The 20,230-nt window shown below is 40.0% G+C and overlaps 1 pseudogene; it reads right to left on the bottom strand.

Annotated features, from left to right (window-relative positions):
- Positions 1-388: 388 nt before the first annotated feature.
- Positions 389-2,988, bottom strand: LOC138857737 (putative nuclease HARBI1; annotated as a pseudogene).
- Between the last annotated feature and the right edge of the window lie 17,242 nt (positions 2,989-20,230).

The raw sequence follows: 20,230 nt of genomic DNA, 5'->3' as shown, positions 1-20,230 counted from the left end.
GTTCCCACAGAACATGAGAATGCAACGTCACTGTTATTCAAAAGGTTGGCGAGGAACCTAACCCTTCAACGCATACGACAAATTGAGACGAAAGTAGTAGCCGTAGTGTATTGTGAATTAGGAAACTAGAAATTACATCTGTTTGACTGAAATAATTTGAAATTTATTATTTTTTAATTTTTTAGTGCAATGCGTTAGTCTGCTAAGTATTTAATTTGAATTTTCACACATTATATTTACATATTTCTTATGAATTGTTTTTTGTTACTCTGTAGTGCAATTGTTATTTTGAAATAACAACGTTTTTTGTTATTTTATATGAATTTTACTGAATTAAAAAATATGTAATAAAAAATGAATAAAATTTCACAAAAAAATTACTTAATTATTAAATAAATACTCCGCCAATTCGTCTCTCGAAGCAAACGCCTCCGCTTGAACAGTTGGCTTGCGAAATTCGAAAAGTTGGATTGTGCGAAGTTGTTAGCCTCCAAATTCCAGGAACGAAAGCACCATTTTCCGAATGATCCACCAACTCTTCAGTAAAATATCCCGAGCTCCTTTCTAGCATGAGATAATTATGTAGCACAACTGTTGCTAACACTATTCTATCAATATTTTTTGGTGCTGCATAAATATATTGCTATGTAATATTCTCCACCTATTCGCTAATATACCAAACTCATTTTCGATGTAAACTCAGGCGGAAGATAGCTTTTTATTGTAGTGTTGCTTCAGAGGAAACAAGTTGCGACCAGGATATGGACGCATAAGGTTTTTCTTAAGTGGAAAAGCATTGTCCCCCACAAAGAAATACTGGAAGTCTTTATTTGTACCTAAATAAGGAAAGTATTATTTGTTATCATAAAAAATTAAGTTATTTCCGAAATTCAGATTATTTAATTACCCGGAAGGTGATCGAAACAATACGATGTTTCCTCTTAGATCATTTTCCCAAAAGCACTTTTGGCGAAAACTCCGCCATCGTTTTGACTTCCTACTGCTCCAACATCAACACAAGTAAATGTATATTCGGAGTCCCAAGCTGCCATTAGAACAATGCTGAACGTTTTTTTGTAATTATAAAGAAGTGAACCACTACGTCTCGGGCAAACTATGTTAATATGTTTGCCATCATTAGCACCTAGGCAGTGCGGCATTCCGGTTTTTATATAAAATCTACTAATATAAAAAAAAATTTATTTATGCAATAGAAACAATTTTTATTATTTAGCAAAAATGTAAAGTCCACCTTTCAGAAATGTTTTTCCATTCTGATTGGTTTGGTTGAGCAACATAGACTTTGTGTAATTCATTCCAAATTGCAGCGCAAGTTTCGTAAATAATTTTCCTCACCGTTGAAAGTCCAATTTTGTGAGAACATGCCAGAAATTTAAGACAGCATCCTTGAGATAAATTCTAATATAAACTATAATTATTAATTATATAAAATGTAATTCCCAAACGTGTTTCTTCATTTATCGGTTCTCTTCTCGAACAGCGATGGAGCTTGTCTTTTAATAAACAAACAAGGGCATTAAATTTGTGGACACTCATCCTGATCCATATTTTTTTAGACTCACAAGCACTAACAGTTGACAAGCACTGACAGTTGCGACGAAACTCGTCCGTATTGTGTTTTACACGGCGGCAACATTCGGAATACGACGAATATTGTTTGAAAAAAAATTGTAAGAGAGTCTAGGAAAATTGTATTTTTATAATAATTATTTATCACATTAATTATTCTTACATAAAACGCTTTTGAAAATAGCCGTACCATATACATATGTACGAGTATATAGAAAGAAAAATTTCAAAAGTTCAAAACTTTATATACGCACACACTTTTATACGTTATATAGTGAGGAACCAATTGGAAAGTGGGGTTATGTTAATTGTTTATGGTAGTTTATTTTATCATTTTTAAAAAATACTAATTGATAGATATGTCAGAAGACCAATCAGTGCCAGGATCCACCGTTCTCACCGGTTAAATTTAATTTATTAGGTATATGAGAAAAACATCAAACAAGGGATCAGTAATCATTATATTATCTATTGTTAACACCACCACTTACTTTTCACTTCAAATTCCGCAAATTAAAATCGTATGTTTCTTCGTTTCAAAATTATTCACAAACTTTATTTTTTTTTGATAACTACAAAGTGTTAACTTAACGCACTCCCTGGTCGCATACCAGTGGAGAGGTAATAAAAAACGTTGTGCAATAACAAATTGCGAGAGTATAACAAAAATGGTTGATAGCCGGGATAAATTGATACGCGCGCCAAAGAAATGGTGTAATTCGCTGAGAGAAGAGGCCTGTCCGCTTCGAGGACAGATGTTTTGTTCGGTGTGTTGTGTAGAGATCCTTGTGTGGTGTGTGGGTGTTGTGTGTGGTGTGTGTGCCAGTGTTGTCTGGTGTGGTGTGTGGGTGTTTTGCTGTTTCCAGGTGTGGTGTGTGTGCCAGTGTTATCTTGTGTGTGGTGTGTCTGAGTTCTTCGGGGCGGGAATTGTAACTCATTTGGCCATCCCGGCCCCCCTAGGCGAATGTTCAGCCTAGCAGTCGCTGTAGCTGTTGCAACGTTGTCACAACGTTGCTGAGTCCGGACGTGCGGCGATAGTTCGGTCTACGCCTAGTCGGTGCTACGTTTTGCTGACACCATGGACTGGACTCCAATCAGGGTGCCGTTCTTCAGCGACGTGCCACACGATTGGCTTGCTGCGGTCGGTTTGCGCCGCGGATCCGTGGGGCAGGCTGCCGACTGACCTCTCGCCTCGGAGTACGGTGAAGCATCGTGTGATGCTGCCTGCCACACATTTGGCACAAAGCACCTGAGTCGCACTCCTGCGTCGTGTGTGTATGTGCCAGACAATTGTTGCAATGCCCATGCGCCTGGGCAACCTGCTGGCGTTGTGTCGGCGACATGCCCTTGAAGAGCCCACAGTGCTGCAACTTGTGGGGACGGCAACAAAGGGGACATCGGATGCGATGGGGCGCCTCAGGTGGATACGGAACGGCTGCGGATGCTCGAATACTATTACGAGCGGTGGTTGACGGTGCTGTTGCGGCTGGTGTTCGGGGCGCCGCGGTTGGCGTAATCCCAAGGCGAGGCACAGTGACGGCCGATCGCATTGTTGGCGTTGGGGTGGAATGCATTTCAGTATTCATATCTATCTGTATGGAGAAAAAGGCGTGATTAGTTACGATTCAGTGGTATAGAGTATGGATATCTTTCTATATGTGACCAACTTTATTTGGTTTGGTGATCGTATTAGTCTACCCATTATTTTGTTAGTATATATGATTGTAATTTGTCATATTATATTTGCGGTTTTTTATTTCTGTTTTCGAGTATTTAGACGGATATTTCGATTTTTTTCTTGTAGGTATTATTAAACGCATGGTTTACTACATGCGTTTTCGCTATTATTTGAGATTGGCAGGAAGCATAGTTTAACGAGCGGTCTGGTTAGCGTTCCGTTTCGAGTACGGAGGTCAACTACTCGTATATGACCGTCGGAACCATGATGTTGCTTCTCTATGCGATAAAGTCGCCATTCTGTAGGGGGAAGACAATCGTCATTAATTAAAACAAAATCTCAAAGCTTTGGCGCCTTTTCGGGAGTTTTCCAGCGGTACCTTTTATGAAGGTCCTTTATATACTCCTCCTTCCATCGGCGGCTGAAATCATGATGGAGAATTTTAATTCTTTCCCATCTATTTTGTAAGGATAGCGACTCCACGCCTGGCTCAGGTATGGCCAGAATGGGTGCTCCTTTTAGAAAGTGCCCTGGAGTTAGGGCTGTGAGATCTGAGGGATCTTGCGAGAGTGTCGTTAGTGGCCGTGAATTAAGAACGGCTTCAATTCGAATTAATAAGGTCGAGAATTCTTCATAATTAAACTTGTAGTTTCCAGCTACTTTTTTTAAGTGGGATTTGAAGCTTTTTACAGCTGATTCCCATAAACCACCCATATGAGGAGCGCTTGGAGGGATAAACTGCCAGTTAATACCTTGGGGAGCGTACTTTTGTACAATTTCAGGTGAGACTTGTTTGACAAAATTCACGAACTGTTTTTCTGTGGCTCTTTGAGCTCCTATAAATGTCTTGCCATTGTCGCTCATGAGTTTGGACGGAAAACCACGTCGTCCGACGAAGCGAGCAAATGCCACGAGAAAAGCCTCCTTTGTCAGATTCGTACATAGCTCGAGGTGCACTGCTTTTGTCGTGAAACAGACAAAGACAGCCACATAGCCTTTCATGAGGGTGGGAGACCTTAACATGAATGCCTTTATCTGAAAAGGCCCAGCAAAGTCGACACCTGTAATGGTGAAAGGCAGAGCGAAGTTACAGCGTTCCGGTGGAAGTGCTGCCATAATCTGCGTTCGCATCTTCTGCTTATGCATAGTGCAGATCTTGCACATGAAAATGCATTTCTTTATTTTGGGCTTGAGTCTTGGAATGTAAAACTCTTGACGGACTATTTGTTGCATGATGTTCTGCGTGTAGCAATAGCACGTGGACATAGTTAAGGTACAAGGTGGCAAGTTGCGATTTCTCTGGGAGAACTATGGGATGTCGTTCGTTATACGTCAGGCTTGAATTAGCAAGCCGACCATTCGCACGGAGTACTCCTTTCGTGTCAATGCATGGATTTAAGACTAAGAGTGAGCTCTTTTTATCTATCGGCTTCAAGTCTCTTAGTAATGATATTTCTCGGCTGAAGTAACGCGCTTGCGTAGATGCGATAAGAGCGACCTTTGCTTTTTGTAAGTCTAGGTGCGTCACTGTATCGCATTGGGAGTGTAATGAAGTTACTCCCTTAAGTTTAATTTTGAGTCGCTCTATGAACTTGAGCATGTAAGCTATTACCCTGAGTGCTCGGGGATACGATGAAAATCGTTCGAGGTATCATCCACTGTTGTGTGAAAAGAGTCGATTTTTCGACTTTCTGGAGCAATTATATTGCGCATGGGCGATTGTGGCCAAGAATCGGGAGATTCTGTTAACCGGGGGCCATTCCACCAGAGGGTGGTGGTGGCAAGATGCAGGGGTTTGCATCCTCTTGTACCTAGATCAGCAGGACTGTCAGCACTGGCTACATGTCGCCAAGTGGCTGATCCTACTAGGTCAAGGATTTGAGACGTTCGGTTTGAAATATACGTCTTCCATGCATGTGGTGGTTTTTCTAACCAGGCTAGTACAATTTCGGAATCGGACCATAGATATAATTTATATTGTGCCATGTTTAATTGCGTTTGTACGATGGACACGAGTTTGGCCAGTAGTAGCGCTACACATAATTCAAGTCGTGGTAGACTTATTGTTTTTAAAGGAGCCACTTTTGCTTTTGCTACTAGTAAGTGGCATGTGGTCGCATTGTCGCTTTGTGTGCGAACATATATAGTTGCGCAATATGCCTTTTCAGAAGCGTCACAGAAGCCGTGTAGTTCGACTTTGTGCTCTGGGGCATAATTTACCCATCGTGGGATTTGTATCTGTGAGATATCATGTAGATTGCTCGCAAACTGGGACCACTTTTCTAAACGCAGTGGTTTTACTTGTTCGTCCCAGTCGGTACCATCTAACCATAATTCTTGTATTAGAATTTTGGCTTGTATCATAACTGGCGAAAGCCATCCTGCGGGGTCGAAAAGTTTCGCCACAGAGGATAGAATTTGCCGCTTTGTTATGGCAGATAATGCAGATATTGACTCTGTAGTGTATGAAAACTGGTCAGATATCGCATTCCATTGGATCCCCAGAGTTTTTGTTGTACTTTCCTTTTCGAATTTAAGGAAATTAGTATCTAACAAATTTTCATGTGGTATATTTTTTAGAATATTAGGGTGGTTCGCCGTTATCTTTTTCAACGGAAACCCTGCGGTATTTAGGGCTTGTATCACTTGTGATAGTGACTCGTATGCTTGTGGAAGACTGTGACTTCCAGACAAGATATCGTCTACATACGTTTGTGTTTTTAACACCTGGGTTGCCAGAGGAAATTCTGACTTGGTGTTTTCTGCCAATTCGTGCAGTGTGCGAATGGCTAGATATGGAGCACAGTTGACGCCAAAGGTAACTGTTTTTAATTTATAGTCGCGGAGTGGACTATTGGGAGTTTTTGGAGCGTGGGTCCCGTAAATAGAATATCATTTAGGGAATTCCCCGAGCTGGTGGATCTTGATGCATTAAAGACAACTCTTACTTTAGTTGTTTTTTTGTCTGGCTTTACTACTGCATGATGAGGCAAGTAAAATGAGTAATATTTGCCATTTATGATTTTTTCGCATGGGCTTACTTCCTCCATGTGGTCTAAATGGAGGTATTCTTCTAACACGCCATCGTATTCTGGCTTAAGCTCACCTTTTTTAAGTAAGTTTTTTTCCATACTTAAAAACTGCTGTATAGCAGAGGTGCGAGAGTGACCTAAGGCGAGTGTGTTAGGAAATTGTTGTTTTAGTGGTAGTCGTACGACGTACCGACCATTATCTGATTTAGTAGTTGTGGCTTTGTAAAAGTCTTCACAATACTGATCTTCAGGGGTTGTGATTGATATGGGGGGGAGTTCTTCTAACTCCCAAAATTTTTTCAATTGTGAATTGAGGTATTCGTTTGAGATTTCCTCAACCTGAGTGGTCATGGTGGTAACTGGTTTCGAAACTAGTCCACTTAGGATCCACCCAAAAATAGTATTTTGTGCCAGAAGTGTATTTGAAATTTTCTCAATACCTTCGAGTATTATCTGTGGTATGAAATCGCTGCCTAATAGAAGGTCTATTTGAGCGGGAGTGTTGCAGTTGGGATCTGCTAGCTTTAGGTGTGAAACCTTTTGCCAATGCTTGCTATTTATGTGATAGCTTGGAAGCATATTTGTAAGTTGCGGTAAGACTATAGCTTCTGCTTGTATGTGCTTATCCGCTGGGGGGAAATTAGGGTAATGGGGCAGATTTTATTTGAGTTTTGGACTACTCTTCCGCCCATTCCCGTGATTTCAAAATTGGATAGCTTTTTTGGCAGTTGTAGCCTATTTTGAGCCCTAGACGCTATGAATGATCGTTGTGATCCTTGGTCTATTAAGGCCCTAAGTTTAAACAGTTCTCCTCGGTGTTCGATGGAGACGACTGCTGTTGGTAGTAGTACTCTACTTTGATTTTCGCTGTGTAGCGTTTGGGTTTTTAATGCCTTTGAGCAGCATGGTGCTTCTTGGCAATTTTCGGGATTTAGCACTTCGGGATTTGCTGTTGCAACTAAACCCGTGGCTCTTTTCATATTTGCGCTGTTTGAATAATGAAGCATAGAATGATGTCGTTTATGACAATAAACGCAATTAAATTTGCTTTCGCATTCTTTAAGTGTATGCGCATGTGACAAGCAGTTTGTACAAAGTCTTTTTGTTTTTACAAAATTGTTTCGGTCGATATTATTCAATTTTTTGAATCTCTCGCAAGATTTTAGCTTATGCCCCCCTGTACATAGTTCGCATGACGTTTGTTTGTACTGTTCGGATGTGAACGTTTGATTTTTGAAGAAGCTTCTATTTAAATTGTAGTTGCTAATGGCTTGGGGTCTGTGGAAGCTTCTATTTAGGTCATGTTGAACGGGTTTTGTTCTGACCATTTTTTTATCTACCCTTTCGGCGATTTCATATTGGGTAGTTAGGAAATCTTTCATTTGTTGCCACGTGGGGCATTTTCTTCGTGATGAGAGCGATTGCTCCCACAAAAGTAACGATTTTTCTGGTAAATCGGCGGTGCATATATTTACCAGTATTGGGTCCCAGCTGTCTGTGGGAATATTTTGTGTCGATAAAACCGACAAACAATTTGAAACAGTGGATTGAAGTTTGATGAATTCTTCACTTGTTTCCCTTTGAATTTTTGGCAAGTTCATTAATATCGATATTTGTTTATCGACCAATATCCTTTCGTTTTCGAATCTTGATTTAAGAGCTTCCCAAGCCAAATTTAAATTATCGTCATTTAGTGCGAACTGTTTTACTATTACGCCTGCTTGACCTTTTGTTTTGTATCGAAGGTGATACAATTTTTGTGCATTTGATAATTTTGGGTGGTTCATGTAAACGGCTGTAAACATGTCCCGGAAGGACGGCCATTGTTCATAACCACCATGAAATATTTCTGTGTCACATGCGGGCACCTTGAGATGGATGCCTGAACTTGCCTCTTGACTTTGTACTTGTGGCAACTCTACTCGCTGATGTGGAGTAAGTGCAATTGCTTTTATTAGCTTAAGCTGATCGGAAATCATTGCTTTTGTGTCTTCGAACTGGTCTAAGCAGTTTTCATATTTGGCGTAAGCCGAGGACTTAAAATTTTCTGGTAGATCTGACTCGTCAGATTCTACTATGGCGTCATATGAAGCTTGGAGACGTATCCAAAAATTGTCGAGATTTTCTTTTTTGATTGAATGATTCAGAATTATCTTGAATCGGAGCAGATGAAAATCGAGTGCAGTATCTTATCAAACTGTCACTCTCAGCAATGAATTTACTGTATGTAATGTCTTTCCCCGTTTTTTGTTTTGTAGCACCTTGCTTTGAGCGTGTAGCTTCTGCAGGTGTACATGGACTTTTTTCGTCCGAAATCATTTTTGGTACTCTTAATAATTGTGTAGATTTAGAATCTTTCGAATCTGCGTTCATTTAAAAAAAATTCAATTAATCAAATGATTTCTCTCAGTGTAAACTGATTAAATTTAAGCGAAATTCGTAATTGTAACGCGTAATCTCTTTTATCTAAATACGAGAATTAGTAAATCGGTTTATTTTAATTTCATTTTTTTTTTTTTTTAAATCGGATTAAATAAGATAGCGTGTTTCGTTGTTACGGTATTTATTTATTTATTATTTATCTCGATTGTATTGCTAATTTCAACAATTATGCATAAATTGCAATATCAATTTTTTTTATATCTTTATTATGTTCGTAAGCGAATTAGTATATGACAATGAGAGCTCGTATAAGAGATCAATGTACTTTATACATATATATGCAATCCTACTTGTGTTTTGTGTGCCAAATTGAACTTTGGAATATATTAAATTAAATTGTATAAAAGCAATGTATATAATATTGTTCACAATTTTTTTTTTTTTTGTTATTTATTTATTTATAAATATAAATAATTATTTTTATTTTTTTTTTTTTGTTAAGAATTCTTTTTTCTTTACCGAACCGTTTAAAATGCTTTTTTTTTCGAATGCGCCTTTTGAAGTTCTTTAACTTTTAGTGGTACCCTAGTAGGGTATAATAATATGTCCCGTACTTGTATAAGTACGTATGTAAACGAGCGGACGTTGTTTCTCAGTTACGAAAGAGCGAATAAACATAATTAGCAACAAAGTAATCGTATGTACACTACGATTCGTAAATGATCAAATGATATATGAGATATGCACTCTCGGTATTGGATGTAAATATGTACGTTTGTATAAGCGTAAAATAATGTGCGTATATTTTATATGTTAAAAAATTTTGTATTTTCTTTACCTTTCTCTCTCTTCTCCTTTTTTTTTTGTAGGTAAAATATGTTAATAATATTATATATTTCCATGCGCTCAAAATTATAAGTTGCTAAAAATTTTGGTATATATTGTGCAAAATATGTAAATATGTATGTAATGAGAGTCTTGGCATATAGGTAAGAAATACTTAAATTTTTTTTTTGTTTTTTGAAAATATTCTTCTTATATCTCTTTTTATTCGGTATATGTTGCTATGTGGGTATATGTGTTTCTTTTTTTTTTTTTTGATCTGCCTTAGCTTACTTGTTTAAGGCAATCCTGCTTATTACTTGATCAAGCATAAGGGGTATTACCGGATATTTTTGCAAGTAGAGTACTTGAATTTGATATATATGTATATATCATATATTTGTGTTTTGGCTTTGGAATATTTGTGTTAAACACGAAGGTAAGCTTTCCTAGGCAAAAAAAAAAATATATATATATATATTTAGATATATATATATATATAAATTACATATATACCTATATATAATATATATGTATATTATGTGTCTAAATTTTTTCGGTAAAACCCGAAATACCGCAAATGCAACAGTTCGGCCACCGTTTTTGAAAACCGTAATAAATATACATATACCCTGCAGTACTGAGGTACAAAAACGGAATCGATACAACTCACTTGAATATCCGTCAATGGATTTTGGGGACTATAGCCTGTCTTTGGTATGTGGATGCCTGCTGATGTATCCAATCCTTTCCTGGGAGGTTCCTTGAGGTTTATGATTGGTTTTTTGTTGTATTAATTTCGCGCCCGTTTTATATGTTAATATGTATATATACATATATATGGGTTTTAATTCGCGCCCGTTTTCAGTTTAATTTTGGGTTTTGTTTTTCCGCGCCCGTTGTTTTTTTTTGTTTTTTGGGTCACTGCACTGTTAATTATGCCCCAAAAGCATATGTATATATATATATATATTTTTTTTTTGTTGTGGTCACTGCACTTTTTTATGCTTTTTTTATGTATATATAATATATATATATATATATTTTTTTTTTGTTTTTTTTTGTTGTTGTCACTGCACCAAAGCATATGTATATATATATTTTTTTTTGTTGTTGTTGTCAGTGCACTTTTTTATGCTTTTTTTATGTATATATATATATATAATATATATATATATATATTTTTTTTTATATATATATATATATTTTTTTTTTTGTTCACTTTATTTTAAACCTTTTAATATGTTTTGTAACCCATAGTGCCGTCCACTAGGGCTCGAAGGACCATATGTTAACACCACCACTTACTTTTCACTTCAAATTCCGCAAATTAAAATCGTATGTTTCTTCGTTTCAAAATTATTCACAAACTTTATTTTTTTTTGATAACTACAAAGTGTTAACTTAACGCACTCCCTGGTCGCATACCAGTGGAGAGGTAATAAAAAACGTTGTGCAATAACAAATTGCGAGAGTATAACAAAAATGGTTGATAGCCGGGATAAATTGATACGCGCGCCAAAGAAATGGTGTTTCAGACTCGACAGTCGCTGAGAGAAGAGGCCTGTCCGCTTCGAGGACAGATGTTTTGTTCGGTGTGTTGTGTAGAGATCCTTGTGTGGTGTGTGTGCCAGTGTTGTCTGGTGTGGTGTGTGGGTGTTTTGCTGTTTCCAGGTGTGGTGTGTGTGCCAGTGTTGTCTTGTGTGTGGTGTGTCTGAGTTCTTCGGGGCGGGAATTGTAACTCATTTGGCCATCTATCTAGGACCAATTTCATGCTTAATCAGCGCTTAACCACACAATTTTTAAGTAAACTTGGTATAAAGATAACCGTAAGTATGAAAATCCTTAAGTATATTAGGTATATGGAAGCTATGAGAAGTATTGAGACAATTTGCTGAGACGTTTGCTGAGTTTCATTGTTATATCTAACAAATGGATAGTCATTTTCAGTAAAATATTATACTTGATTTGAATACTGTGATCTTTCAATTCGCACTCAATCAAATGATATTTAAATTTGTGTTATATAAGAAGTAGGCGTAGTATATTTTCACACAGAAAGATAGAGATATCAGTGTTACGTACAGACTTTGATTGAAATTGGGCGAGTAGTTCCTAAGGTATAGGAATTCAATGACAGGTGGCCGCTGCCACGCCCATTGTTCAATTTTCACACCGACTCAGAAGAATATAAATATGTGCATTAGACTTATTAAGAGGCAGAATCACGTCTACTTTTGAAATTTTCAGCTCGCACATGCCACTCTCTACCGCGATCCCCTGTACCAAATTGCACTTACACTAGCTTTGCACTTATAGCACTTTAAACAGTTTTCACTAAATGACATTAAGTGGGCGGGGTATTGGTATGATTTCCAGCTGAAATACACAAAGTTTCAACACGATATCTCCATTTAACTCAATTTATCGCTAGAACAAACGTAAATATCTGCAAATTACGGAGGAAAATTTTTAAGCTGGACTCCATGCTCAAATTACCATTCCAATTAGTATTTATTACTAAATGTATTCATTTAATATACTATTATTTAATGAACATACATCTTCGTATTAATGTCTGCATATTCAGAATTAATATTAAACTTATATGTTTGTATATAAAAACAAAAAGAGTAATACATAAATGGAACCTATAAATTATAAATTATAAGAAGCATAACATTCAATATTAACTATTTATGTAACATATATAAGTTTTCCAACAACCAAATATGATAATGAGGCACATATATGCAATTTTGAGTTCATGTCCATCTAATACTATTTACTACAAACTACTTCGCCTCCCAATACATCCTCTCAAAGTAGAGAGTTCATACTTCTGAGTTGCATTCAAAATTTCAAGTTTACCCCGACTCTGATGAAAATCTAAACTCAAATTACAATTAACTTCTCCAATATCATTCATATCGAAATGTTGCGAGAGATCTTCTTTGTTGTTTTTATACTCTCGCAACCTGTTGCTAGTTTTGTTCACCTAGGTAGGTAGGTAGGTAAATTGTGATACCACTGGGACTGTGATCCCCTCACTCTACTGGCTCCTCTCTGAACCACCCCGTACTTCTGATGAACTTCATCAGTGTGACAAGTTTTATCTGTGCAACCTCCGAGACGTCGTCAAGAAACCCACGACCCATGGTTGCGATTCTTTTCCTATATAGTGCTGCGCAATCGCATAGAAGATGTTTAATGGTCTCCTCCTCTTCTACTTCCTGACAGCTTCTACAATAGTCGTTATATGGCGCGCCAAGTCTACTTGCATGTCTGCCTATTAGACAGTGGCCTGTTAGTACTCCTACGAGAGTTCTTATATCATTCCTCTTGAATTTTAACAGTCGGCTTGTGCGGCTCATATTCCATTCTTGCCACGTTTTCCTGCTGGTTGAGCAGGTCAGGGATTGATTCCACTGACACTCGGCTATATTAATGACATGTTTGTCGATTAGGTATCTACACGTAGCCAGAGGCATATTTATGTCCACCTTACCAGGATCTAGTTGTAGGGTGGTGCCTGCTCTGGCTAGTTCATCTGCTACGCAGTTACCAGGGATGTCACTGTGTCCTGGAACCCATTGCAGATTTACAGTGAAATAGGATGACAGATCCGCTAGAAGATCATGGCAATCCTTCACTGTCTTCGACGAAATCCTATGAGACATCAGAGATTTCAAAGCCGCTTGGCTGTCTGTATATATAAATACACTTCTTGTTGTGATTACGCTTTTTGTTAGTACAGAAGGCTTTCTTTAATTGCAGTGACCTCTGCTTGGAAGACACTACAGTGGTCTGGTAACCGGAAGGCGATTTTTGTATCTAATTTAGCCGAGAAGACACCGCCGCCTACTCGGTTATCCAGTTTGGAACCATCCGTATAGAAGCTAATCCCTTCTTCCTTGTCCACTACATCCCGTTCCCACTGCTCTCTGGAGGTAAAGGTAATATTGAGGACCGGATTTAGGTTCAGCTCCACCGGATTGCGAAAATCCGTAGTTATGGGAAGAACCGGGAACTTCCTAAGTATCCTAGAATGTCCCTTGTTACAGGCGACTAATAGGGAGGCTTCCCTCAGTCTTAGAGCTGACTTCGCTGCCATTTGCTTGCAATATAAGTCTGTTGGCAGCAAGTGTAAAATTATGTTGAGTACCTGGCTTGGCGTAGTTCTGAGAGCTCCACTGATGCAAATACTAGCTGCTCTTTGTATACTTTCCATGCTTCTAATCGCATATTTCTTTTCTGTAATTGGCCACCATACTACTATCCCGTAGGTCATGATCGGCCTTACAATTGCTGTGTACAGCCAGTGAGCCACCCGAGGTGTCAGTCCCCACCTGGGCCCCACCATTCTTTTACATGTGTAAAGCGCTGTAGCAGCTTTCTTTACCCTCGCTTCCAGGTTTTGTTTCCAAGAAAGCTTCCTGTCCAAAATTAGTCCCAAGTAGCTTGCTTTATCCCCTATCGTTAGCCTGGTGCCATTTAAAAATGGCGGCGTGATTTCGGGAGTACTGTGTTTCTTAGTAAACAATACTAGTTCTATTTTGCTAGCATTTAAATTCAGTCCGCATGATACGGCCCATCGATTAATCTCGTTTAGTATTGTCTGCATGAGACTAGCGAGGGTGTTCGGTAACTTGCCTATAACCGAGACTGCCACATCATCAGCGTAGGCCACAACATGTACCCCCTTCTTTTCTAGGTCCACAAGCATTTTATTCATTGTCAGGACCCAGAGAAGTGGGGATAACACGCCTCCTTGGGGTGTACCCCTTCGGACAGATCTGTACATCGTTGAAGCTCCCAGCGTTGAAATAATTGACCTGCCCAAGAGCATCTGTTCAATTAATTTCCGGAGAGGTTCAGATATGCCCAGATCTTTAAGCGCGCTCAATATGGCCTTCGGCTGGATGTTGTTAAAGGCACCTTCTATGTCTAGGAAGGCTACGAGGGTGTATTCTTTTCTTTTTTCAGAGATTTTTCAATCTCTGCTACCACTGAGCTTAATGCCGTTTCTGTGGATCTACCCTTCGAGTACGCATGCTGCGAAACTGCCATTTTTCTTGGGTTTAGTATGTCCTTTATATGTATTTCTATTAGTCTTTCCAGCGTTTTTAAAAGAAATGATGAAAGACTAATTGGTCTAAAGTCCTTTGGATGAATATGTGAGCTTTTGCCCGCCTTTGGGATATATATCACCTTAACTTCCCTCCATGTCGAGGGAATATAGTTCAATTTCAGCGCCCCTCTAAACATGGTTGTTATCCAGTTTATTGTGTAGCTCAGGGATTGCTGTAACTGGGCCGGGAATAGACCGTCTGGTCCCGGCGTTTTATAAGACTTGAAGCTGCCTATTGCCCAATAAACATTGTCATCTGACACTATGTCTAGCGGAGGGGTCTCTGAGCTTACTTCACTCCCCATTATATGCCCCCCTGTGAGGTTCTCAGAACTGTCTGGGAAATGAGTGTCCATTAGTAGGCCCAGAGTCTCTTTACTGGATTCCGTCCAGCTGTGATCTGGCTTCTGAAGGTATCCGATGCTATGTTTCGACTGTGTCATTATCTTTCTCAGTCGGGACACTTCTGCTGTATCTTCGATGTCGCTACAAAAAGATTTCCACGAATTTCTTTTTGCTTTTCTTACCTCCTTTTTGTATGCCCGAAGGTGGTTGTGATAGTTATCCCACTCTATATCTTCTTGGGATAGTTTGGCAGAATTGAATTGCCTCCTGCAATTCTTCTGCATGTTCTTAAGTATTGGGGTCCACCAAGGAGGTCTAATTCTTCCCCTACTGTGCGTTAATGGACAAGCTACCTCTAGTGCTTGACGACAAGACTCTGTGAATCGTTTAACGAGGATGTCTAGGTCCTCTTTCTTTTCCGGTTGGAATGGTGGAATCATAGGAATACGCTTTTTTAGCTCCTGCATGTGCATCTGCCAGTTCGTTTTCCTATGATTCCTAAATTTCTCTTCCCTAACTACATTTTCTTCAATTATACACTCAATGTAGCGGTGGTCTGAGAAGGAGTGTTCTTCCAATACCCTCCAATGTGTTATTTTATCCACCAGTTCTTCCGATACCAGTGTTATATCTAATACCTCCTGTCGGTTTCTGGTTATAAATGTTGGCGTACTACCTTTGTTACATAACAGAAGCTTACTTCCTATTAGATAATTAAAGAGCAACTCACCCCTTTCATTAATGTCCGTGCTTCCCCATAGATTATGGTGCGCATTGGAGTCGCATCCAAGTATGATCAAACACTTGGATGCTTCGGCGTCTCGTACCAGCTCCTTGAACAGCTGCGATGGTACTGCTACCTCGTCGTACGGCATGTAGCATGATGCGAGCCGGTATTTCCTCTTGCTCGTCTCCCAGCTTACAACCGTAGTGTCGTTACTACTGTAATTGTGTAATAAAAAGACATTAAGCTTTTTGTTAGCCAATATACATGTCCTAGGCTTACCTACACAACCATTCGCGTATAGATTGTAACCTGGTGTCCTCAGACCGCAAATACGCCCTCCGTTAACCCATGGCTCCTGAATGAGGACAAAGTCAGGCCGTTCTTCTGCCATGCGGTTAACTAGGGCTAGAGACGCTAGTTTGCTGTGGTGTAAATTAATTTGGAGAAGACGCATTAGTTATGGTCTTCTCTGCATCATTATGAGAGTCCGTTAAAAGCTCACTCTCAGTGTAGAGTTTAGAGAGTCTGTCCGCAAGTTCAGACCCCGAAGTACACTAACCTTGATCCGTGATCTCTGCGTCGCTCGAGGACTCCACTGGATCTTCCTCGACTTCGCACTCCGATTCCGATGCCAAGTTTTCTCCTGCATCGGCGTCTGATTTGTAGGTCATGACCTTTACTTTTGTGAATCCGTAGTTGATCTTTCCGCCACTTTTCGCTAGCGGTTCTACGGATTCTTTTGTTAGAAGCAGCAGAATCTGCATTGTGGCTCGCTTCGTCTCCACTCCAGATTCTGCTGCGGGGTCGTCAAAGGCCTTGACGAATCTCCATCCCTCCGTTGGCAGATTTGGGTTGCAGGCTCTTATGAGCTGCATTATTTGGTCCGGCTGCGATGGTGTAGCCGGGATCCATACCCTTGCTCTCGGTCGGGATGGGATATCTTTCCTGTCTACCGCCACCAATTTGGCTCCGGGGTAGACCTCTCCCACCTTAGCTATTGCTGCTTTATATAGCTGGACCGATCTCTCGTCGTCACACGCTATCATCTTTATTTGCCCTTGATACCATCCGGCATCCGCACTGGACGGGGGTGGACCTGGATTGCTAAGTAGCACTTCCAAAGCCACATTCGTCAGTGCGGCTTGCACCCATTTCCATTGGGCTCTGGGGATTTTTCCTTCGGGATCACCCTCATCCAGTACACCAATGACAATGCGGTTTCGGGCCACATCAGCAAAAGATCTTACGGGCGTCACGCCCTTAGTTTTCGGTCTCTTAGCTGACGGCTTAGCCTCTTCAGCGGACCTTTGTCTTTTTGTTGCCACTACCGGCGCTTCTAGTTTGAAGTTAGGTAGGACAGCTCTCGCGCAATCAATGGATTCTCGGAGCTCCTTTGTGAGCTCCTCATTGTTTGGCGGTTGCAGCTCCACCTTCTTCAACAGGTATGCAGCGCGTCGCCTCTCTGCATACTTTGCTTTTGCCGGGTCATCAATCCTGAAGGAAGGCCACTCTCTGGCTGACCCACTACTGGCAGCTTCGCTTTTAGCATCTCCCACCTTCTCCTGCTTAGCTGCCAAGCCTTGGCTACAGGGGTTGGTATGGGCTGCCTCCAGCGTTGCAGTTTTTGTGGCGCCAGCCTTGGCTACTGCCCCCTTAGTATTCGCCTTTGCTCCAGGACCAAGCTTCGCTCCTGTCCTCGCTTTGGCTGTTGTCGAGCTCGTGCCAAACGCTGCTCTTCTCTGGGAGCAACCCGCTCCCTCCGGTCTTTTTGAAGGAGGTCCGGACTCCTTTTTGTTTTTATTTATAATGTTATTGTTTTGGCTCATATTTTGGACCCACGAGTGTAGGGGAAAGTATGTCCGCTTGCGGATAGCCCCCGCTACGCAAGTAAGGCTATCTTATTACGGAGGGCGCCAGGTATCCGTAAGCTCCGTGCGAGACTGGGCTATTTAAGAGCCCCCAGCCAGGTTGATCTTCGGCACGGGTCGCATGACACCTTGATCCAGCCCTTTACCTCCTACCATGGTAAGACCTCCTATCTGGATGCTGCACTATCGAAGAGTACCGAACACCCAGATAGGAAGCCTGACCTTAGCTAGACACCTCACTACTAACGACGTGAACTGTGGTATCTATTTAAAGTCGGCACCCTCGTGGAGGGTTCAGCGGAGGATTTTTGCCAACTTTTGTTCACCTAACGGTTGTTTGTATCACCTAAAACGAATCGAGTTAGATATAGGGTTATGTATATAGGTATAAATGATCAGGATGAAGGGACGAGTTGAAATCCGGGTGACTGTCTGTCCGTCTGTCCGTCCGTGCAAGCACTAACTTGCGTAAAAATTGAGATGTCTTTATGAAACTTGGTAGACATGTTTCTTAATACCGTGAGACGGTTGGTGTTGCAGATGGGCGTAATCGGACCACTGCCACGCCCACAAAACGCTATTATTCAAAAACAAATAAATTGCCATAACTATGCTCCACAACAAGATACAAGACTCTTATTTGGTATACAGGATCACAATAGGGAGGGGCATCTGTAGTTAAATTTTTTTTTTTAAGTGGGCGTGGTCCCGCCCCTAATAGGTTTAATGTGCATATCTCCTAAACCGCTAATGCAATAATAACAAAATTCACTGGAAGCAAATGTTTTTAGAACCTCTACCTACAGTGTGAAAATGGGTGAAATCGGGTGGCAACTCCGCCCACTCCCCATATAACGGTACTGTTAAAAACTATTAAAAGCGCGATAAATCAATCACTAAACACGCCAGAGACATTAAATTTTATCTCTGGGATGGTATGAAATGATTTTATAGGAACCGCGTTCAAAATTAGACAGTGGGCGTGGCACAGCCCACTTTTAGGTGAAAACCTATATCTTGAGATCTGCTTAACCGATTTCAATTAAATTCGGTGCATGACGTTCTTTTCATATTTCTATGTCATAGTGCGAAAATGGGCGAAATCGAACTACAACCACGCCTATTTCCCATATAACACCATTTTCAATTTCATCTGATTCTTTCACTTTCCACTATGCAAATCAGGCAACAATGACTGTATCGGGATAAAACTTTGCGTGAATAATGCGATTAAAGTATGCCACCTTGTGGTCAAAAATTGTCTAAATCGAACTAAAACTGTTCAAGCCCCTAAGTACTAAATATGTGGACCCCAGTGCCTATAGTGGACCTTCTACCGAGAATATCAGTCAATCCACAAAGAAATCTCAAACGAGTATACTATTTGACTTTGCGAGAGTATAAAATGTTCGGTTACATCCGAACCTAGCCCTTCCTTACTTGTTAACCAATTGCCGTTGTTGAATGCTGACAGCAAATCATCTACGTATACAATAACAAACATAATGTTATCATCTTCTTGAGGTGACGCAAGCCGTACAGTGCTTTCGTTACTAATCACATATGATTTGCTCGTAGTGGTGATGCTTACCACGTTCTGCAGTTGGCTATATTTCGCTGCTATGCTTGTTTGTATTCGCACTCCTACGAGATGTACACCCTCTGTCCAAACCCCATCTCATATTTTCTTCAGGGGCTGCAAACGCCTTTGCTTTATGTAAAACCCATTATTGTTTTGCACGTTTTCCTATTTCGATTTTCGCGACTCATATTCTTCTAGAATTTTTACACGAAATACGTCCGGCTTTGGCAATTCGTCTCGCGTTTCAACTGCGCACCTACCATAAATGTCTCGTTTGACGCCGACAGACTGTACAACAACAAAATTGCTAGTAGCTCATCGTCAATTGCGATGCCTATTTCTTTCATTTTCTCTACTGCATCAAAGAATGCGTTGAGGTGTTCTCGAACTTTCTCGTCTTCTGACATGCGCGACAACGTCAGACCTCCTGAACTTTGACAGTTGCCTGAGTTCAGGAGGTTTTGACGTTTAGCAATTGCGCTCACATTTCCAGTGAGAGATGAGTGGGGCGTCTCTTTATCTCTGTCCTTATCTCTGGTTTCGGGGATATAATAATGACCTACTTTATTCAATTAATTTGTACAAAATCATACCAGTGTATGAATGATAAAAAGAACAAGAGTACAAGAATAGTTTGCAGGTTAAAAATGTACTTTTTGTTTATAACAAATAGGTCTAATAGATTCAACGTATTTCTCATTGGAAAGCTGGGCGGCTAGTTATCTTTATAATGGAATATCGTGTACACAAATGTTTAAAGGTATATTTTTCGAGCGTTGAAAGTTCTGAACATTTATACAATAGCTCCAAAATTTTTCACATAATATCGAAATAAAAAAATTCGTGTCCAATATTTTGCTTCAAAGAACACAAAATATTGTTTCGCAGGGAAAAATAATTGAACGTAAATTTTAGACCCATAAAGTATAAACCATATGAATGTTTATACGCAAATGCTAAAATTAAAAAATAAATCTAAAGTAATTTTTAATAATTAAAGAAGAAAACTGCAAGTGACGAGGTAACCGATACACCAATTTTCTGTAACCATACCAATATACAAACAAACCATA

This window comes from Bactrocera oleae, chromosome 6 (assembly GCF_042242935.1).
Source record: "Bactrocera oleae isolate idBacOlea1 chromosome 6, idBacOlea1, whole genome shotgun sequence".
NCBI lineage: Eukaryota > Metazoa > Arthropoda > Insecta > Diptera > Tephritidae > Bactrocera > Bactrocera oleae.
The sequence above is the reverse complement of the archived record's forward strand: the minus strand, read 5'-3'. Positions and strand labels throughout refer to the sequence as shown.